Source organism: Schistocerca gregaria, chromosome 8 (assembly GCF_023897955.1).
Source record: "Schistocerca gregaria isolate iqSchGreg1 chromosome 8, iqSchGreg1.2, whole genome shotgun sequence".
In the NCBI taxonomy this organism is placed as follows: domain Eukaryota; kingdom Metazoa; phylum Arthropoda; class Insecta; order Orthoptera; family Acrididae; genus Schistocerca; species Schistocerca gregaria.
The window spans coordinates 276,142,229-276,163,465 of NC_064927.1; positions in this window are offsets into that span (position 1 = coordinate 276,142,229).

Genomic DNA, 21,237 nt, shown 5'->3' on the forward strand with positions numbered 1-21,237 from the left:
GAAGAGCAGCTGAACGAAGTGGACGGTGTCTTGAATGGAGAATATAAAAATCAACGAAAGGAGAACAAGGGTAACAGAATGTATTCTAAGTCAGACGATGATGACGGGATTAGTATATGAAATGAGTCACTAAAAAACAGATGGTTTTTGCTATTGGCCAATAAAATAAATGATGGCCGAAGCAGAGGATATAAAATACACTGACAATGGCACGGAAAGTTTGTGAAAACGAGGAATTTGCTAACATCTAATAGAAGTGTGAATGTCAGGAAGTCTTTCCTGAAGGTATTTGTCTTGAGTGTAGCCTTGTACGAGAGTTAAGGGTGGATTGTAAGCAGTTCAGACAAATGGAGGTTACATGCTTTTGAAATGTGGTGTTACTGAATGGTGAAGGTTAGACGGATACATCGCGTAGCTAATGAAGTAGCGAAGAGAATTGGCGAGATCATTAATTTGTGGCCCAACTTGAATAAAATAAGGGATCGGTTGACAAAATATTCTGAGGTACCAAGATATCACCGCAGTGTTTGATGGAAGGGGGGAGGGTTAGGTTGGGTTGGGGTTGTTTGGGGGAGGAGACCAGACAGCGAGGTCATCCGTCTCATCGGATTACGGAAGGAAGTCGACGGTGCCCTTTCAAAGGAACCATCCCAGCATTTACCTGGAGCGGTTTAGGGAAATCACGGAAAATCTGAATCAGGATGGCCGGACGCGGGATTGAACAGTCGTCTTCCCGAATGAGAGCCCAGTGTGCTAACCACTGCGCAATCTCGCTCGGTTAGGGTATAGGTAATAACTGTTGAGGGAGACCAAGAGATGACTAAATTAAGCGCGTTCTAACCTGTTTCTGTTGTATTAGTTATCGGGAGATAAAGAGGTGTGTACAGGACGGAGTAGCGTGGATAGTTGCGTGTAACCTGTCTTAAGATTCTCGCTTAGAGAAACGACTTGTTGGTGCCCAAATTCCACCTCAGAAAACACGATACGGAGACAGTTGAAATAAAACACACAGGACAATGTTCATGACACACACACACACACACACACACACACACACACACACACACACACACACACACACACCCACCTAGTACTCCTAAGCCCGCCAAGTTTTTACAAGACGACGCTCACGACGCACAATTAGGTAGCGTCTGAAGGCAAAAATGCAATCACTCACCGATTATTAACAGCAATTGTCTCTTAACTGACATCAAACCAGCATTTCCTTTAACTGATCATTTAAAACCGAAGAGAGATGTTTTCTATTTCAGATAGTCCATTAAAGCACCTACATTTTGAAACCCAGTCGTATCTATATAATTGACCTTCAACGTGTGGTACACCGAGTGTAAGATGCTCCACAAGAAACACGGGCTGAGTCGTAGCATTTCATTTAAATTAGGTGAAGAAACGTTGCAAGGATCCGGTGCAAGCAGTAGGTCACAGTGTAAGTACTGGCTTGGAGTAACTACTGTGATTCCTGGTCAGGTCCTGTGTTGTAAGATTGTCGCAACCGAAAGTTCCAGACGACCTTGCAAGTGACTTTCAGCGTATTTTGTTTAGTAAACGAAACTCTCTGAAGGAAAGTCACTTGCAACAGTGACCGAAACGTCGGTAGTTTTACATAGAGACAATGCTGTCACAAACCCAGAAAAATTTTATTGACTGACAGTTTTCACGGAATTGTAAGTTTATCTGTGTTTCAATAGTTTAGCATTAATATGAACAACACGTTTGAGTTAACAGCAGGAGCTACAATGGAATACAATTACAGGAAAGGAAAGCGCCTTGCCACACATGAGTTCGGAATCTAAACTGTAGATTTAGTTTCTGTGTGCGTGTGCTTTCCAGCTTTTCCATCCATCCAGTTCCGTAGATGCCATCAATAAGGGCAATCTTTTGGGATATGTAACGACTGAAGATAAACGAAAGAGAATGACATCAGAGAAACAATTAGTAGTAAGTGTTCACAATGAACTGTAACTATTCCGCGTAATTCTATTCACGCTTATGGAAACTGAATATAATTGAATAAACTACTTTCTGAAAAGCCGCTGCTTCCCCAATTGAACCATATAGCTGCTATTCCTCTGATATTATTAATGTTTACTTGATTGCAGTGGTATTTCTCTAAGAATACTGAATGCTGTTTATAATACATCACTTCCTGTCTTGCAGATATAATGCACGCTGCTGCTTACCAATCCTTAAATACAGATACTCATTTGTATAGTGGTTAATGAGTTGTGTTTTTAATTTACTTTTCAACTGGTAGGAATTCCTATATTCCTGCTTGTTGAAAACCTTGCTACCAGTTTACACAACTTAATTCTGCATTGTCTTATTTTGACAATCTCCGTTCAACACCCATCTTTATTACCAGTAACAAAAACGACTGAAAAGTGACCGTATTGAGAAGCGAGTAAGAATTAAAACACCCTTAAAAAAGGCTTCCGCAAGTTGTACGGTCGTCTACTTTAACCAATGTTCTCACTGCCCACTTCGGCTGAGTAAACACCATTTACTTTAGGTGCTCTACCCTAGGAGCTAATTCCGTAAGGCAACAGGAACTGAGAATACGCAGAATAAATCCACTCGCTTAAATTTAGGACAACACAATGAGAGGTGCTTCGAAAGGCACAATACGCTGAACTTTTAAGAAGACATCGTCGATTTCGTCCCAAATTTATTGTATGATGGAGGATCAGGAAGTAACGCACATTTTTTTCTCCCCCGTCATTTCAGCCACAACGTTGAAATTTCACGCTACAGATGGCACTGTTTTCATGTGCAGCTCTAGCGGGAGAAGCTTGAACTACGAAACAAACATGGCGCATATGTTACTGTCGTGAACTTGTAAAGAGGAGCATCGTGTAGTTCGTTATTTTTGGACCGTAGGGCGTAAGCCGAGTGACATTCACAGGGAAATGCGTGGTGTGTTTTGGGACGATATGTCTCTTAACTTTTTTCGGGTGGTGTGCATTCTTCTAAGAGTGCCGTGTTAACCTTAGCTATTCGCATCACTCCGGGCGGCTGTTGACAGACGCAACCCCGACAGGTTGCCGGTATCATTGAGGCAGGAATTTAGAACTGCCGCCGTGTGCAGGTGCGAACCTTATCGCAGCTGTTCAACATATGATGCGGCGTACGATATTGTTCAAACACGTTATAATTTTGTGAAGTTACTGTTCACCGGATGCTTAAGAACCTGACAGACAACCACAAGGGCGAGCGCATGACGGCAAGCTTGGACCACTTAACACTTTACCCCGCAGAAGAAATTAGTTGCTGAAAGGAATCTTCGCTTGTGGTGAATCGTCGGCGCACCACCACACGTTCCAAACCAAGCAGGCCTGTATGGAGTGGAAACATGAGATTTCCCCAGTACGAAATAAAGTTTGAAGTGACTCAATCTGCTACGAAAGTGCAAGTGATAATGTTCTGGTATATGCATGGTGCGTTATCGGTGGACTTCGCCGAATACGGAATCACTGAATGCTGCAGATTACATGGCATCGTGCCCTTCATGGCAAGTGCTACAACATTAATGCTCACGATATCAAAGTTGTTTGTGAGAATGCTCGCGCTCATGCTGCTCTCCATTCTCATAAGAAAATAGCAAAATTTGTGTGAGAGATGCGCCGGCATCCACCGTGCAGTCGGGACATTGCACCGTCGGACTTTCATCTGAAGAAATTCCTGTCCAGCTAATGCTTCTCGACTCCAACCAAACAGGTTTCTACGTACACTGCAAATGAAACATGTACCACGACGAGAGAAATGTCTTGAGAACGTTGGCGACAATGTGGAAAAGTAGGTAAAAGGTTTAAGTTTATTTGTGTGACCTGCTCAACTTTTTGGTAATAAAATTATTGTGCTTTACTTTCCGATCTTCCTTTGTTTGTACAATGTTTGGCCAGAAATTAAAGTGACAGAAGAGGGATATCGAGATGGCAAAGCGTTCGGAAAAATGCATTCTCTGCGCTGGTCGGACGACTCATGAGCTCTTTATGTTAGTATGGTTTTCATGCAGCAGCTGGTGCAGTGGAAGAGTACATAACGGCAACACGAGGATCGTGCGGGCAAGATCCTATGCGGGTACCTGTTCTTTTCAGTTTTTACGTTACTTGTACTTACACCGCATATAAACTTGTATAATGCTCAGTATGTTGTATAGGCTAGTATTTTCATAAAAGGCATGAAAACGCAGAGGTAAATTTGGGATTGCTAATAACTTTCCAAGAAGCAATTATAATTAATGCGTTCAGGACTTTGTATTTCGTTATGTTTATTTTGGCCTTCGAACAGCTCTCGACAGCTGCACGCGAACAATAGCTTCCCGGACCAGGTAAAATCTGCCCTGCGGCCGTTGATGACCAAGCAAGCTACAGCTACAGAGCGCATTCGCTTGCTAGATCTCGAACGAGTATCTTGAATTTTTTCGAAAATATTGTGGGAACACATCGAGAATATTGTATATCTCTACACAACCTTAACAATGTAATTTTAGTGATGCGGCGTTTATAATATGAGCAAGACGGCGAGAAAATCATTGCTACACATGCTTTACGGCGAATATTACCCCAACACTATAAGAGAATAAAAAAATAGAAATACTAACATATGAAGTTCTCCTGTACGCCTTACAGTCTCTTCCTGGATATATATTTGCAACCTTTCCCTTTCCGTGCTTTTTATGGAAATAAGTAATACTACTATTGAACATTAGTTGGGGTATTTGCAGTGTAAATAACGTGTGAATATTACCGAACTATTATTTTTAATAAGTCATGATTACAAAATAAGAACTGGTATTATTTATTAGAATAATGAGAAACTGGTAGAAGCCGACTCCGGGGAAGATCAGTTAGGATTCCGGAAAAATTTAGGAACACGCCAGGCAATATCGACGCTACGATTTGTCTTAAGAAGATACGTTAAGGAAAGAAACCTACGTTTATAGGTTTTAGGTTTGGAGAAAGATTGACAATTTCGACTGGAATACACTCTTTGAAATTCTAAAGATACCAAGCGCAAAGTACATGTAGCTAAGGATTATCTACAACTTTTACAGAAAGACGGCAAATTGCAAGAGCTGAGGGGCATTAAAAAGAAGCGATGACTGAAAAGAGTCAGACAGCGACGGAAGCCTAGCCCCCATGTTATTCAGTCTGTACATTGAGCAAACAGTGAAGGAAACCAAAGAAAAAATTGGAGTAGGGATTTCTGGAACGCCTTACCACCTGGAGCTCCTGCTTCCGTTCCTTATTTCTGACAAAGCCCTGCATGCACCAAATTTAGGCCGAAATCTGTAATGATATCTAGACTCGGTCCTTTGTTTACCGATATTTGACACCATTTTTAGCTTGTCATCCAGATGGTGCTTCATTCAGTATAGGTTTACTTCCGATGCTGAAGTATCACTGCGTGTCTGCAATGGCGTCATATTGTTTACAAGATTAAGGCTTAAACTGTAAACCGCTTGTAGGCCTCTTCAGTTAAAAATTTAACAGTATGTGCTGAGGCTGAGTTTCGATCATTTATAGTATGTTGTGATTTAGCAAACATCTTTTTTTTACCTGCCCTTTCTTTACTGAAAGATAATTTATTTGTCATCAAAGCTAATTCCTCCGGTTTTCCACCACCCTGTTTCTCACCTTGTCACTACAAAGTAAATGAAACTATTTGGGGCACAAGTTTCGTAAGGTTAAATTATTCGGTTCCGTTTACGATTTTGTAACTTTCATGAGTTTTACGTTATTTCCCCGGGAAATAAAGGATGACCTACTTTCAGAGTTTTTCGAACACATTTCGGTTTAACACAGTGAGGGGTGAAGGCCAACTGAGTACGACTTCAGGACGACACACATGGAATAGTAAGATCACAAAATCGTATGTAGATCCAAATAATAATTTTGGCTTACGAAACTTGCGCTCAAAGAAATTCTCTCTGATCTGGCAAGAGAAAAACTGAACACTTAAGCATAGGAACTTATCTGGAATCCCTATGTAATGCAATTTTATTGCTAAAACATGTATTACAGGACACCAAACATGCTTTAAAGAACTTACCGCGCGGGGCACGAAATATCCGCTCAAGGATGTATACAGCAATTTGTTCCTTTCTCTCTCCTCGTGATCTGTTTATTTTCAAGCACAAAATTAAATTGTGAGGGCTCAGTACATAAGAGGTGATCAACTATCATTTATTCAAAGTGAGCTAGAATTCATCATTGCCCCCGCAATAGTTTAAATTTTTGCACAGCGCTGGACGCGAACCCACTACAGGGCAGTTCGCGCACGTAAACGCAGCTGTCCAGCACACTACGCTATACCTCAACTCCACTGATACTCGCCTTAGCAGCGTTCTCCAGAGCCGGGACCGTGACGCACACCTGGTCAAGGCCACCGCAGGGAAGCACGTGACAGCAAGCGCCCGGACAGCACAGATCCCTAGCGTGTCAGTCGCCTCACGGATCACGTTTTTACACGCGACGTTGCGAGGTCTGTTCAAAAAATTCCGTAACTTTAGCCAAAAAATTTTTCTACGTTTACCTTTCACTTATTGTTCATGGTCTCCTCCGAAATACACTCCTCCACAGTCTGTGGCGGCTCGTAGGTATATATTCTGGTTTCATTAAAATAATTTGTATCGCTATAGTGCCAGTAGTTGCTTTGTAATTCATGAGGGTATTTTTGATCAGTCGGTGCGACTACAATGCGTGATTTTTTCCACCAGACGCGTTTCGCTTTATTGAGGTAACTCATCAGTGGTCTGTAAGTTTATTTACATTTTGATTCGCTTATTAGACAAACAGTTCGTTAAGAAAAGGTCGGTTTGTGCTAACGGTGATTTTTCGGTTGCTTTCTCGCTTACATCGGGCAATGTCGTCTGCTAGCACATCGTTGTTTTTCTATGTTGGACACTGATAATTTTCTTCTATTTTTTAGATGTTCTGCAGCACTATGCATTTCCCACAACACACTTTTATGCACACCACTGACTGTTTTCGTACTTCAAGTATGTGTTGATGTTTGTGTTTAGTGTTGTTAACATAACCTTTCCACTACTTTGACCTACAAATATTTTTTTTCATTTAGACTATTGTATGTGTATAATTCTATTTAAGTATGCTTCTGCGTATTTATATACCGTGAGAGAGTAGAGAAGGAAAAGCAATGTGAGGAGAAACCATGACGAGTGGATATCCGTAAATAGCAGTGTGATGGAGTGTGGGTTAGATGGGAAGATGAGGAGCGAGAGGTGAACTGAAACATTGAGAGATGGTGGGGGGGGGGGGGGGGGGGGGGGCGAAAGATGGGAAAGGCTCTTCTTTACAATGTGATTTGATCAGTTATGGTATATAGAGTCTGGTTGCCAAATTTATCTGGTCATTGAGTAACTGTTTATTTTCTGTTAATGCTTTTGTGTGTGGAAATGTTCTTGGAAAGGAGTTTTCTTTCTTTACTGATTTTTATGATTTTCGTATAGTTTTCAATATTGCTTCGTCTATGGTGTTTTTCTTCTAGATGATCCGCAAATGTTGAATAACCTGTACCATATTTGAATGCTCTGATGTGTTTTGTATGTCTTGTAACAAATGCACACCTTCTTAGTCACTGCAACTAAGGTGAAATACCACATTGTCGGTATCTATCTAGTTTTGATTGTAGTTTTGGTATGTGCTTTTGCATGGAATTGTTTGTATTGTAAGCAATGTTTATGCCTTGTTTTTTTTTGAATATTTTCTATTTTATGAGTGAATTTGATGTGGTAGGTCACTGTATGCCATTTTTTTGTTGTACTGCAAGTTGTACAAGTTAGTGTGGCTTGGTTATTTTTTTCCATTATTTGTCCCTATATTCTTTGTTTAGTTTGTCTTCCATTGTTTCTTTGTGTTCATTTTTAATGCTATGTTTTATAATAGCTAACTTTTTGGTAATTAGAAGTGTTTAGAGGGGTCCTGTTCAGCCTGTTTAACACGTATCTGATCACTGCTTGTTTGTGGTTCTGCGAGTGATTTGAAGTTTCATTTAAGATAATGCCACTTCTTGTGGGTTTTCTTTGTATGTCGAATGTGTGTTTATCTTTGTCTTTTCTTATGGTCATGTCTAAAAAGTTGAGCGTTTTCTTGTTGTTCTGTTGTGAACTTTATATTTTTGTTTACAGTATTTATATCTCTGTAGTTGCTGCATTCTGTTTTCAGGTTCATCTGCCATGCATATTATGTCATCCACGTATCTGTACCAGTAGATGACGTAGCTTTTCTTTGTTATTATGTCTTCAAATATTAGTTTTTCTGTGTAATTCACGAAAATGTTGGCTAATGTTACTGAGCTAGGTGAAGCCATGGGTAAACCTTATATGTAGTATTCTTGATTGAATTCAAAATAATTTTGTGTTATTAACTGTAATTTTATGGTTTCACTTGTGTGTTCGTGAGGTAGCTGGTTGTTTGCTTTCATGTTTTCATTTATTTTTATGGTTTCATTAACAGGGATGCAAATGTACATAGTTTCTACATCAAACGAAAGCAATGTTGCTAAGTTAGGGATTTTAATGTCTATTGTATGTTCTGGCTGTCATCAAATTTTTACATTCAGATAAATTGAGTGCGAAATTAACAGCATCGTTTCTAAATCGTTTTGAAATTTATGATCTGCTGCTCAGATTGTCTCCCAAATCGTTTTTATAGATACGGAACAGCAGAGAGCCTACAATACTACCTTGGGGAACGCCAGAAATCACTTCTGTTTTACTCGATGACTTTCCGTCAGTTACTACGTACGGTGACGTCTCTGACAGGAAATCACAAATCCAATCACATAACTGAGACGATATTCCTTAAGCACGCAATTTAACTACAAGCCACTTGTGTGGTACAGTGTCAGAAGCCTTCCGGAAACTGTTTGACATTTTCTCAATAGACATTACATATAAAAGTAAATGTATTGCAGTGATCGCAAAAGTTGTGTGTGTATAAATGTATGTGTAAACAAACAATGTGCAATGTTCGAGGTGAAGGTTTTTCTGGTCTTGACTCCTGAGCCTTAGGAAGAACTTTGCGACAACACGTTGCAATCCAAGATGCTGTGTTGGGCCTTAATGACATGATCCAACTCTAATGTTAAATTATTCTGCAATCTCTCTCACAGTGTCTTCGCCTGGCACACACAATTTCGTTTACGTTCCTGACATGAGCGTCTTCGGTAGACGTCGAAGTGTGTTCTGAACGGCGGTCATCTTCCGTCTGGGTATTTTTAAACCGTGTGAGCCATTCTTAACACCGTGTACGGCTTAAGCACTCATCATCGTAGGCTCCCTACATCATTTGGCGTGTTTCTATAAAAGTTTTCTTGAATTTCATGCAAAATTTAATGCAGACGCTTTACTCCTCTAACACTAACTCTGTCATCTTGAAATTCGCTAACTGTACGACAACGATCTACTTAATACTGGATTGAACAATAACTAACAGACATACAACAATGAAGCTTCCAGTAGTTACACATTAAACACTGTCGTCTGCAGGGGTGCCAACGTCGTTTCGCTCCAACACACCACTGGCCGAAATTACGAATATTCTGGAATTTTTTTGAACTAACTTCGTACAAGAAAAAAAATTCGCGGCCGTGTTTATATGGTAGGCCCTAATCGATATTACTAGTCGAATCAAATACACTGGTTTTCCGCGCATAGGTTGTTCTGAGCGAATGGTGTGTTTACCAGGCTCAATCTAAGACCTTTCCGTGGCCGTTTCTACAGTGAAGCAAGGAAAACTGGGCGACCGCGCGGGGCGCAAAATTTTAGGGGCGGCAAAGGGCGGAAAAATATTTCAAATCTAACAGCGAAGAAATTGAGTAAATGACAAAAACGAAAAAGAGGAAAAATTGAAACGCCTATTTTTTTTTCAAAAGGAAACGGAACAGTTATTTGGTTTTTACGTGCTTTCACGAAGTAAAACATTGCCTCTACCTACCTCGAAACTAAAGTAGTCACCATTGCGCACAAAACGGAAACATACATGACTGGTTCATCTGCCGTTTCGGGCGGGACTCGTGCTCTGGTTTGCGATCATGTCGCGACTTCATATCATACGTTGTTCAGTCCCTCTTCTTGTTTTTGACTCTGCAGATCATTTGTCACGCGTCACTTCACCCGAGGAAAAAGAGTTGTTCTACAGTGGCGTTCTAGTTTTAGCGCACTGCAGTCCACTGACTACTATATGCAAACATTTGCGACTGCTATTCAAAACCTCATCCGGCCATGCAGATTTTTTCCATGCTATCTCAAACGCTTAGGGCGAGTGCCGGGACTATTTGAAAGGGCGGGGCCGATATCCTCAGTTCCAGGTAGTGGTCAGTCTGACTACCTCGACGTCTAAAGCACATTAAACCCTATATTCAAATATCAATTTTTACTCTGAAATTCAAACTAAAGTGTTTGGCTGAGGGTGCGTATACCAATTTTCGTACACTGTCGGTCAGCTCTCAAACAGCGTGTGGGGAAAATGTACACGGAAATCTTTACGATTGAGCGAGTGCTTGAAATATGCAGATTATTTATGATCTCAAACGAAAGAAAATTTTAAAGAAAATTACAGTTGTTAGTGAACACTGAATATGCTTTAAATAAAACTAATTGCATCCGTCCATACAGGACTATCGAAGTCCCAACAGACTGAGTTAACTCCCGTACTAATTGTAAAATTACGACTGCGGACGACAGTTTGCAATTTACAATTTGTACAGAAACCAGATGGCAGTTATAAGAGTCGAGGGACATGAAAGGGAAGCACTGGTTGGCAAGGGAGTGAGACAGGGTTGCAGTCTCTCCCCGATGTTATTCAATCTGTATATTGAGCAAGCAGTAAAGGAAACAAAAGAAAAATTCGGAGTAGGTATTAAAATCCATGGAGAATAAATAAAAACTTTGAGGTTCGCTGTTGACATTGTAATTCTGTCAGAGACAGCAAAGGACTTGGAAGAGCAGTTGAATGGAATGGACAGTGTCTTGAGAGGAGTATATAAGATGAACATCAACAAAAGCAAAACGAGGATAATGGAATGTAGTCGAATTAAATCGGGTGATGCTGAGGGAATTAGATTAGGAAATGAGACACTTAAAGTTGTAAGGGAGTTTTGCTATTTGGGGAGCAAAATAACTGATGATGGTCGAAGTAGAGAGGATATAAAATGTAGACTGGCAATGGCAAGGAAAGCGTTTCTGAAGAAGAGAAATTTGTTAACATCGGGTATAGGTGTAAGTATGAGGAAGTCGTTTCTGAAAGTACTTGTATGGAGTGTAGCCATGTACGGAAGTGAAACATGGACGATAAATAGTTTGGACAAGAAGAGAATAGAAGCTTTCGAAATGTGGTGCTACAGAAGAATGCTGAAGATTAGATGGGTAGATCACATAACTAATGAGGAGGTATTGAATAGAATTGGAGAGAAGAGAAATTTGTGGCACAACTTGACTAGAAGAAGGGATCGCTTGGTAGGACATATTCTGAGGCATCAAGGGATCAGCAATTTAGTATTGGAGGGCAGCGTGGAGGGTAAAAATCGTAGAGGGAGACCAAGAGATGAATACACTAAGCAGATTCAGAAGGATGTAGGTTGCAGTAGGTACTGGGAGATGAAGAGGCTTGCATAGGATAGAGTAGCATGGAGAGCTGCATCAAACCAGTCTCAGGACTGAAGACCACAACAACAACCTTCCAACTGATGATTTTTGTTTCCTGGTGTACATTAGTTTGCACTCTTTTCGTGACGGTGTTCCTCGTTTGAAATCACTGCATATTTACGTATTTGAATACTATTTTAAGTATAGGATACGGTACTCTTACTTTTTCATTATACAGTCAAAATACGGTAGACAAAGACAACTTACTCCGTTCTGCAGATTCCTGAAAGCACAATCTCACTTGCACAGGTCACATTTGGACTGTCACCCATCTTCGGAGATTAAAATGCACACTTACATCCATTACGATTTCCGCAACCAGAGACGATCAGAGATACAAAATTGCAGCAAAGAACATCGACGATGGTGCGCTTCGTAGGAAATCTTGTTAGTAAGCGCCTACGAATCACACGTAGTATCAATGTGATTGTGCAGAGCGCTATCCCGAACCGGCCACGAAACATTTGTGTTTATCGTCAATGAATAAAGAGTCTAACAGGAGTGAAAACGGAGTGGCCTTTTCGATGATGCACACGAACTTGTGACCGATCTACTAGACTTCAGTTTGTCCACGCAGGAATTTTCATACCACCACCACCACCACCACCACCACCACCACCACATAGGACATTTTCAAAACTAGCGACAATTCGACATATCGATATTTAACAAGTCGTTATCGACACAGTATTTCGGGAAAGGTATCGATATAAGGATGAAAAAATAACGACGTAGCGGCCTATAAAATATCGCCTGTATGTTGTAAACATACGCCCAGTTTTACAGTTGTATGTTTGAGTATTGGTTTGTTATTAGATATATTCTGTACATCAACAGGCTAATATCTGCCTATCTCCCTGAGTGCTAGAATTTAAAGGAAAACTATGTACGCTCACGCTTGGCTGTAACCACCTCGCTAACATTGGTAACCGCATGGGAGTGGCACAGTGACAGGCGTCCGAAGGGTCCGTCATTCGGTTTCATCACGTAACGGATTACACTGATTTTTAATTTCTGCAACGTCAGCGACCTAGTCGTTGTGCTGTTAAAAGTGCGTGGTAAGTTAAACGTTGCCGTTTCTGTTAGCGCCCCTACGGAGGTTCGAGTCCTCCCATGGGCAAGAGCGTGTGCGCGTGTGTCGTCCTTAGCCTAAGTTGGTTAAAGTTAGACTATATAGTGTGTAAGCTTAGGGACCGATGACCTCAGCAGTTTGGTCCCATAAGACCTTACCATCAATTTCCAGAATTTCTAAAAAATTTCTGTTAACGACGAGCGCAAAATATGCCAGCATTGCCCCCTCACACGTCTCGGCCCACCACGAAGACCAATGTAGTCGTTTAGATTTTCATTCGTCAGTTTCAGCAACTGTCAACAAAATTCTTCTGGGCTGTTGACCGCTTTAAGATTACATAGAATTGTCCGACGTTTCGGCCACTGTTGCTTTCGCTGATCCGATCCCTGTTTTATTTTAACAGCTCCTGCGTTGTTTTATTGGCAGTGACGATGACCGCGAACTCCTACGCTTACATTTTCAGCAACTGTTTTTGAAGAATGCCGATGTGAAGAAATAGCACTAGTTGCGTTGAAAACTGTTCGAACGGAGCTGGTGTGCTATTTCTTCAAATCCGAATTCTTGTTATTCCATTCTCATTGTCGCCCCGAGTGCAGTCTGACTACTTTGTGCGACCTATACTTGCTTCACACAGTCAAAGAGGAAGACTGGACGTGATGAAAGCTCGTAACGTAGGAGACTCCTTCACACAATGAAAGGAAAATTATATTCTACAACAATTTCAAATATTTACGCAAAAATTCGAAAAATATAAAATACAATGCAAAATAATAATATTGGCACTCGATATCGCCGTATCGCTACCGGTGGAAGAAATATCGCCGAGATGTATTGATATTTTGGGATTTCGTTTCAGCACTAAACAGTCGGTTCAAATTAAGTCAAGGTTTTTTTCCCAGCTGTTGGTAAAAATCTTGTTCAGCTGGAAAACGTTGCGGCTGCCTTTTCTGTACCTGTTCGGACAGCGCGATGTTAATATTCAGACGGTTTCCTTATACAAGGATTACTCAATGGCCTTCGCATGGCAGAATCGTACCCGAAGCGTTGTGTTCTGCGTCACAGCAACAGAACGCCCAGTTGACAGCCTACGACGCTAATCCGCTAAATGCTAAAATACGGGAGTAAACAAGGTCTCCGTCAACAGCTTATAAATCCAGGAGGAAAAACAACGCACTGAATTTGGCCGTTAGTATTTACAGAAAGGAGACGCATTATTCACCGTTGCTGAATTTATATTCTTAAACCTCAGGTGCTACCAGAAGCAGGTTTTCTGTTACACTTACGAACTGTTTGCGCAGTAACAGACAACGCTCTTCTCGCACTCGCGTTTCTTGTTTGCTCTTGGCAAAGCGTGGTGGAGCACCGTTTGAGATTAGAATTGCATTTGGTAATTTGAGGTGAACAGGAAGGAGGAAGATAAAGGTTGAATGTCATTCGATGAGGACATAAGAGTGCAGAAGCTCTATAGGAATGTGAGTATCGTCTACAGCTGCAGGATTACAACAAAATATTTTCTCATTCGAAGGAGAAAGTTAGAGATTGAAATTTCACGAGTTGATTGTCCTTCCAAGAAAAATAAAAATCGTTTTATTGATTTGTCACCCGAATTCGTTTATCATATCCGTGGCATTCTCCCCCCCCCCCCCCCCCCCCCTTTATTTCGCGGCAGTGAAAAAGCAGTGCGCTGTTGATGGACAGGCTTAGTGTAGGCAGTCCCTTTTGTAGACCTGTTGCATTTTGTAAGCGTTCTGCCAATAAATCGCAGTTTTTGGTTGGCTTTCCCAAAATTATCTATGTGATGGTTCCATTTTAAGTTATTCTTAATTGTAATCCCTAAATATTTACACGACTTCACAGCCTTTAGTTTGGTGTGATTTATCCTGGACCGAAATTTATCAGGTTCCATTTAGTTCTCATGTGGGTGACCTCACTTTTCACTATTTAGGGCTAACTGCCACTTTTAGACAAGATATTTATATGATACGAAATCATTTTGCAATTGATTTTAATCATCTTATGACTACAAGACGGTAAATAGCAATTATTCAGTCTTTGGTTCGCTTGTCTGCGAACAATCTAAGGGTTGCTCGGAATGTCTCAATATCATACACGTTAGGAACAACTGAGGGTGTAAAACCTCCTTTGGGAACGGCAGATTTTACTTTTATTTTACTCCATGACTTCGTCAGTTATTACGAACTGTGGCCTATCTGACAGGAAATCGACAGGAAATCACTGAGATGACATTCCGCAGGCACGCAATTTGATTAAAATCTCTTCTTGTGAGGAACGGCGTCAAAAGCATTCTGCAAATCTAAAAATATGGAATCAATGTGACAGTCCCTGTCGGTAACACTCATTACTTTGTGAGAATGAAGAGCTAATTGTAGTGCACAAGAACCATATTTTCCGAGTCCATGATGGCTATTTGTCAATAAATTGTTTTCTTCGCGGTAATGCGTGATGTTCGAACACAATAATGTTCCAAAATCCTACTCCAAATCGATGTTAGTGACACTGTGTCCATAACTCACCCGTGACCTATTCCATGAAGTCCGTCGCACTGAATTATGGATCTTATATAGAGGGCCGTCAGCAAATCAGCCTAACAACGTAGTGTCGTTAATATGCCTATGAGCAAGGACGAACCAAGACCTCAGCATACGCTACAGTTAGTGACTATGATACTAAGGAGCGGCAACTTTTTCTTTTAAAGTACAAATTATATTCCTTCGGCATGTTTAATTTCCGATAACGGTTAAGCAGGACCATCCCCCCCTCCCCCGTCCTTCTCATGGTTGATACACTATATTCAGGGTGCATCACTTATAGCGAAAACAGCTGAAGGTATACGGCAACCCAAGTAGAAACGTTCAAGCAGTCTTGGGTTCACGAACAAGCTGTTCGTAAGATAACTGAGAATTTGTGGTTATCAGCGGCAACTGACATTAATATGACTGTTTTGCTACATATGCAGTTGAAATGTAAAAACTGAAATCCGCCCGAACAGACCATGAAGGCCCAACCGCCCACAGACTTCACTGGATGCGAATATGGAGCGGCATGTGGTAAGGACACCTCTCTTCCGGCCGCTGGGTCTTCGTGAACGGAGCAGCAACTTCGCCGTCAAGTAGCTTCTCAATTTGCCTCAGAAGAACTGAGTGCACCCCGCTTGCCAACAGCGTTCGGCAGACCGGATGGTCACCCATCCAAGTGATGGCCCAGCCCGACAGCGCTAATCTTGGTTGGGCTGACGGGATCCGGTTACCTGAAGCGCTGTACGCATCACTTTTGAAGTAAATCCAGACATAAAAATTTGGAGGACTTAAGATACGCGCCCTGCTGGATCTATTTATCAAGTAAATGCGATAACAAATGCTGATGCCCCATCACAAATGTGCTACATTCCTCAATCATGATCCAATGATAGTTGAGCTCTATCAGTTGGGAACTTTATCTAAAATGTTTTATTTTTAAAGAATATTTGTTCCTACAATATTTCATACTGAAGACACTGGCGGGTTATAAACACATTTGCTGCAATCTCGGAAGCGCCTTGTTTACGAATCCAGTGTCCTGGAACGTTTTTCCTTCTATGATAGTATACTTTCAGCTGTTTCATTTTGGTATTAATTATACTACAACCCGCGTGTAAATGAAGCGCACCCCATAATACTTATTTGTTTATTAGGCAACAGGTTCCCTGAATATACGCCGCTACAGTGTTAGTTTACAACTGAAAGTGAGTTTTATATTGAGAGTACTAGTTAAGCGCCTTTGTGTGTTGATACGCCCACTGCTTATGTGTAAATCTGCATTTTGTGTGAGCAGTATAACTAGTCTACGCAAATAAAGTTTTATTAAAATTTAATATTGCAGTTATTCGTGTAAGATTTGTACATTTAAATAATTGCATGTGTGTATTCTTACGCACTTGCTTCATTTGCAGGCAAATTACTTAGGAAGTGTAGCCGATCGTCTCAGACAGGTATACATGCACACGGAGTCTCATTTGAGCTTGGTATCCATTTTGCCACCAGTAACTTGCGTATTAACAATAAAAATAACTATGAAAATATTAGACCTACTGAAAAGGTGTGAAACATCCGCTTCTTTTTCTATGCAATTCTGACAAACCCGAATCGTCGTGGTGACAAATTTCTTTGATTTATTTCATAAATTGCAGCTCCTAAACTTCTCACGCTAATGAAAGCCATAGAAGCGTGGCCTTTTCCGAATACATTTAAGAAGAAAGCTGTTCTGGTAGGTGGAGTACGAGGTTTTTATTAATCCTGTCTTGAGTTCTTGTTGAGATGTTTCCACATGAACTCATTCCCTAAAACACTTCCATCCCTTATGTAACTCCCTAAAGGGATTAAATTTCCAAAATGCAAACAGGCAGTTTTGTATTGCCCACCGATAAGCCAAGTACAAATGTTCATAGATTTCGCTTCAAGAGTGCTTTCATAATAATTTTCATAAGAACTCCTCCATTATTTCACTCCCTTAGGGACTAAATTTACGAAAGTGCTCAAACAACTGTTTTAATAACACGAGTATTAACCATCTATTTCTAGTCCCATTCTTTGATGAGTAATGGGACAATATACAGCTGATGGATAAAATGCATTTTATAAAATACTTTACGGCTGTTCAACCTCACCTTATGGAAACATTTGTCATTTTTGACGAAGGAACCAAATACCCATTTTCGCCGTTCAGTCAAATGTAGATCAATAGCTGCATTACAGACCTGTGTCGCCACAGGTAAACTATCGAGGAGGGACAGTAACACTAATGCGAGTAACAGTGAGGTGTGTCTGACGACACCCATTCTGTGCTGTGACTGGCTCATGAACTCAAAAAATGTGCCTTTTTTGCTGTGATTCTGTTAACTCGCATGCAGTGAAAAAATGCTGCTCCTGTCCAGTCGCACGTTAACGAATGTCACATCATAGATTAAGTTAAATACACTTTTCAGTGAATGCTGTCTGTCTATAAATGTCACCGTTCCATAAATACTGGAACATATTATGGGCAGAATTGTATGAAGTGATTGCGTGCCGGACTACCACAGCCACTTACACTTTTACCGGAATTTATTATCCGTCTGGAATGAAATTTCAAATTCATTTACGACTGATTTCGGCCGCTAACAACTTTCCTCAGAAATGCGCCATGTCAGTTACACATGTAATGCGTCAAATTTAGACGTTAGGAGCGTTTATCCTAGCATTCATTTGTAACAAAGCACATCGCTACAGATATCTAAGATTTAACTCTTCGCATTTGTAACGAACTTAGTACCGGTCAGAGGATATGAATATAGCTGAATTCGTTCACCAACAAATGAAGTGAAATACAGATGACAGATTCTATGACATAATTTACTGTACCAATACAATCCAAATGCTGGCGATGTTATATCACAAGTAACGAAATCTAGCTAGCTCATCATTTAACGTCCACTTTAACCTATGGAGGCAATTCCACGCGATAGAGTTCGAACAGAATCGTTAGTTTTTCGTACTAACACAAAGGTGCTATATGACCAGAAGCCAGTGATCCAAACCATGTTTCCCGAGTACATGATTTATGAACAATCCTGTTGTTCAAAAAATTAGGTCAGTTGTTCAATTCTTGTGTTCTGCTATAGTGTTAACTTATTCAGGAATTACTGGTATGACAGATTATGACTGAAGTCACTGAGATGGTTTCTGCAACTACCATAACAATTATATAATACAGTGAAACATTTTATCGCGTATTAATAGCCATGCATCTGGGTATAAAGCTATTTGTAGAAACTACTTATCTTCAGTGAGATGACTGTAGTTTTCGTTTCCGTTCCATGTCCGACCACTGCATCGCATTAGACTCACACGCACACACCTTCTCATTTCTTGCTCAATACCGTCTACTACGATAGACAATCGACATACTGGGACCAAGATGTACAACTGCCCCACTCCACCGCAGCCACAACATTTCACTGGTCGCTGAAAACTGTAGTTTCCGACCTATTCGCTTACTAGCTGTTTCGTCATATGTAAGTTACTATCGATCTTATTGAGTATTCTCATTTTGAGGAGAGAGAAACAGCGATCTGTTTTACTTACTAAAAACATTCAAATCCAAGATCGCTTACATATTTATTTATTTAAAACAACCGGTGTCAGATTTCGCTGTCCTCTCCAGGTCTTAAAAATTCTTTTTGTTATGAAACATATTGATTTTAAGTTAGACCTCGCGCCAAGTTGTCATGTGGATAACAAACAGCACATTATAAAAGCTTTGTTGTAAGCAAAATATTTAAAAACAACAACTATCGATTTTTTACGCCATCCACCACTATCCGCTGTTCCTAATTTAGGTTTCCGTACTTAAACATGTCCTATACTTTGCGTGTGTAATAAAGAAGATAGTATGATGTTATTTTCATCAATATTTCGGTTCTTAGCGTCGTGTATGCAATTTAGTTCGCAAATGCAGTGTATTACCGTAGAACACCCGCAAATCTAAGTCTCCCGCTTGCCTTTGCAAATACTGCTTATTTTTTAATTCCTCGTTTAGTTTCGTATAGCTTCCGAGTGCTTCGCTGTAGCAAACATGTCTGAAAAAATAGCGTTCAGAATAGTGGTTGTGGAGGAGGAGGTGGCGGTGGGGGCGGGGGGGGGGGGGGGGGGGGGGCGAGCCTTGGTGCTCAGTTCCTGCCTGAGCTAGGAAAAGGGAGTAAAAAGTTTTGGTTTAGTCCGGACCAGCGACCAACTCATATACCCTTTCGAACATCTGTCGTACTGTAGCTATAATACTATATATTAAGCAATGTTTACTGCTCCCAGGCAAATTGTGCGAATCAGTTAATTCTTACTGCAAAATATTTAATTGGGCTGAAATTAACGCTGAGATAATGACAACGTTTCTATGTGCACCGCCGGCCACAAATGACTCTCGTTCGGATTCTCGGTGGAAAATCAGTCACATCTAAATAACTTCTGACTGGAGCGAGACTAATAGTTCAAATTTATCGGACCTTCGACTGAGATAAATTTTAACCATCTGTAAAATGTCGCTTCGTTTGGATTTTACGACCAAAAAAATAGAAAAAAAGGACGATTTTCTAAGAGGTTGTTGAAACGCGGTACATCTATACTTTAAACTTTGACGTAGCGGCTCAAACTTTGCACTAAGGTAGAAAAACGAAATTTATTTTATCCAATACTCTTTATCCTTTGTGGAGATACCATGGTTTAAAGTCGAGCTAAATGTAGCACGTAAAGTTCATTATTATGTGAATCGAATGAGCGGAAACCGTTTAAAGTGCATCAAATAAAGAAAAAAAAATGCGTTCTTACGACAAAACTAAAAGCTCGATTTGAAAAATATAGAATCATTCAGATTTTACCACAAAAAAAAGTTTTCTGTGAGGATTTTTCATTTTACGCGCGCCGCTTCTTTGTTTCATACTTGTGCGATTTGGTTCAAATTTTGTAAGAAGGTAGACAAATACATGTAATTAATAGTCATTCTGTAGTTTAGTAACAGCTTTACCCGTAAGCAACATCGTTCTAAAGACGATAAGAACACTTACGCCGTATCAGTCGTCGCTCGAGTCAACAAAAATCTACATCGGTTGCCAAACTATGCCTGTCTAACGTCAAAAGTGTGGTAGAGTATAAGTTGGGAACCAGAACAAAAAAGGTCCTATCGTAGGACAAAAAACGGCGTATATGTCCTGGGCTGAGTTAGGGACGTAAAAAAAGGGAATTTGCTTTTCGACTTATCTGCCACCTTCATAAAAAGGTATTGATATATTCGCGCTTTTTTATGAGTTAATCCTACTTCTCCACCGCAGAGAGATCTCTTAGAGTCGCCTCCTGTTACATGCAGGGTGGGAGGTATAAGAATAAGCAGACTTAAATGTATGTGCGTCTACAATAGGAAGTATCTGAGAGTGGTGGTGCAACTACCTGGTGGTTATAATTAAACTTTCCCTGTTTGACACCTTATAACACGGAAAGTAATTACCGAACGAGTACCAAACTTGGTAGCATTAATGTCAAGAGTATGGGGTGCACGATTTCCATGCGTCTCAGCGCCACGGTCCAGTTTCAATTATGGCCACCACGTACCGTGATCAGTCATCCTGATGCATAGTCAAACACACCTGACCAATCACAGTGCACTTGTTGACGTGCCAACATGAGCTTGGACCAATGGAGCAGGGCATTACCGGTGAAGCTCTATTATCAAACTAACAGTAATGCTCCAACTGCACTTCGCGAATATCGTTGCTGAAAGGATTACGGAAGGGTCCTCTTTCTCCATTTGCTGTGCGGAGCATGATGAAGTGGTTCAAACCAACTGGAGAAGTGGGCGTCGCTCCGGAAAGAGGTGATTGATGAAATCGCTGTCACTATGGCACACAACGCTACGCGCAATTCCCAATCGTTAGGCATTGCGCGTACTCTGTCAC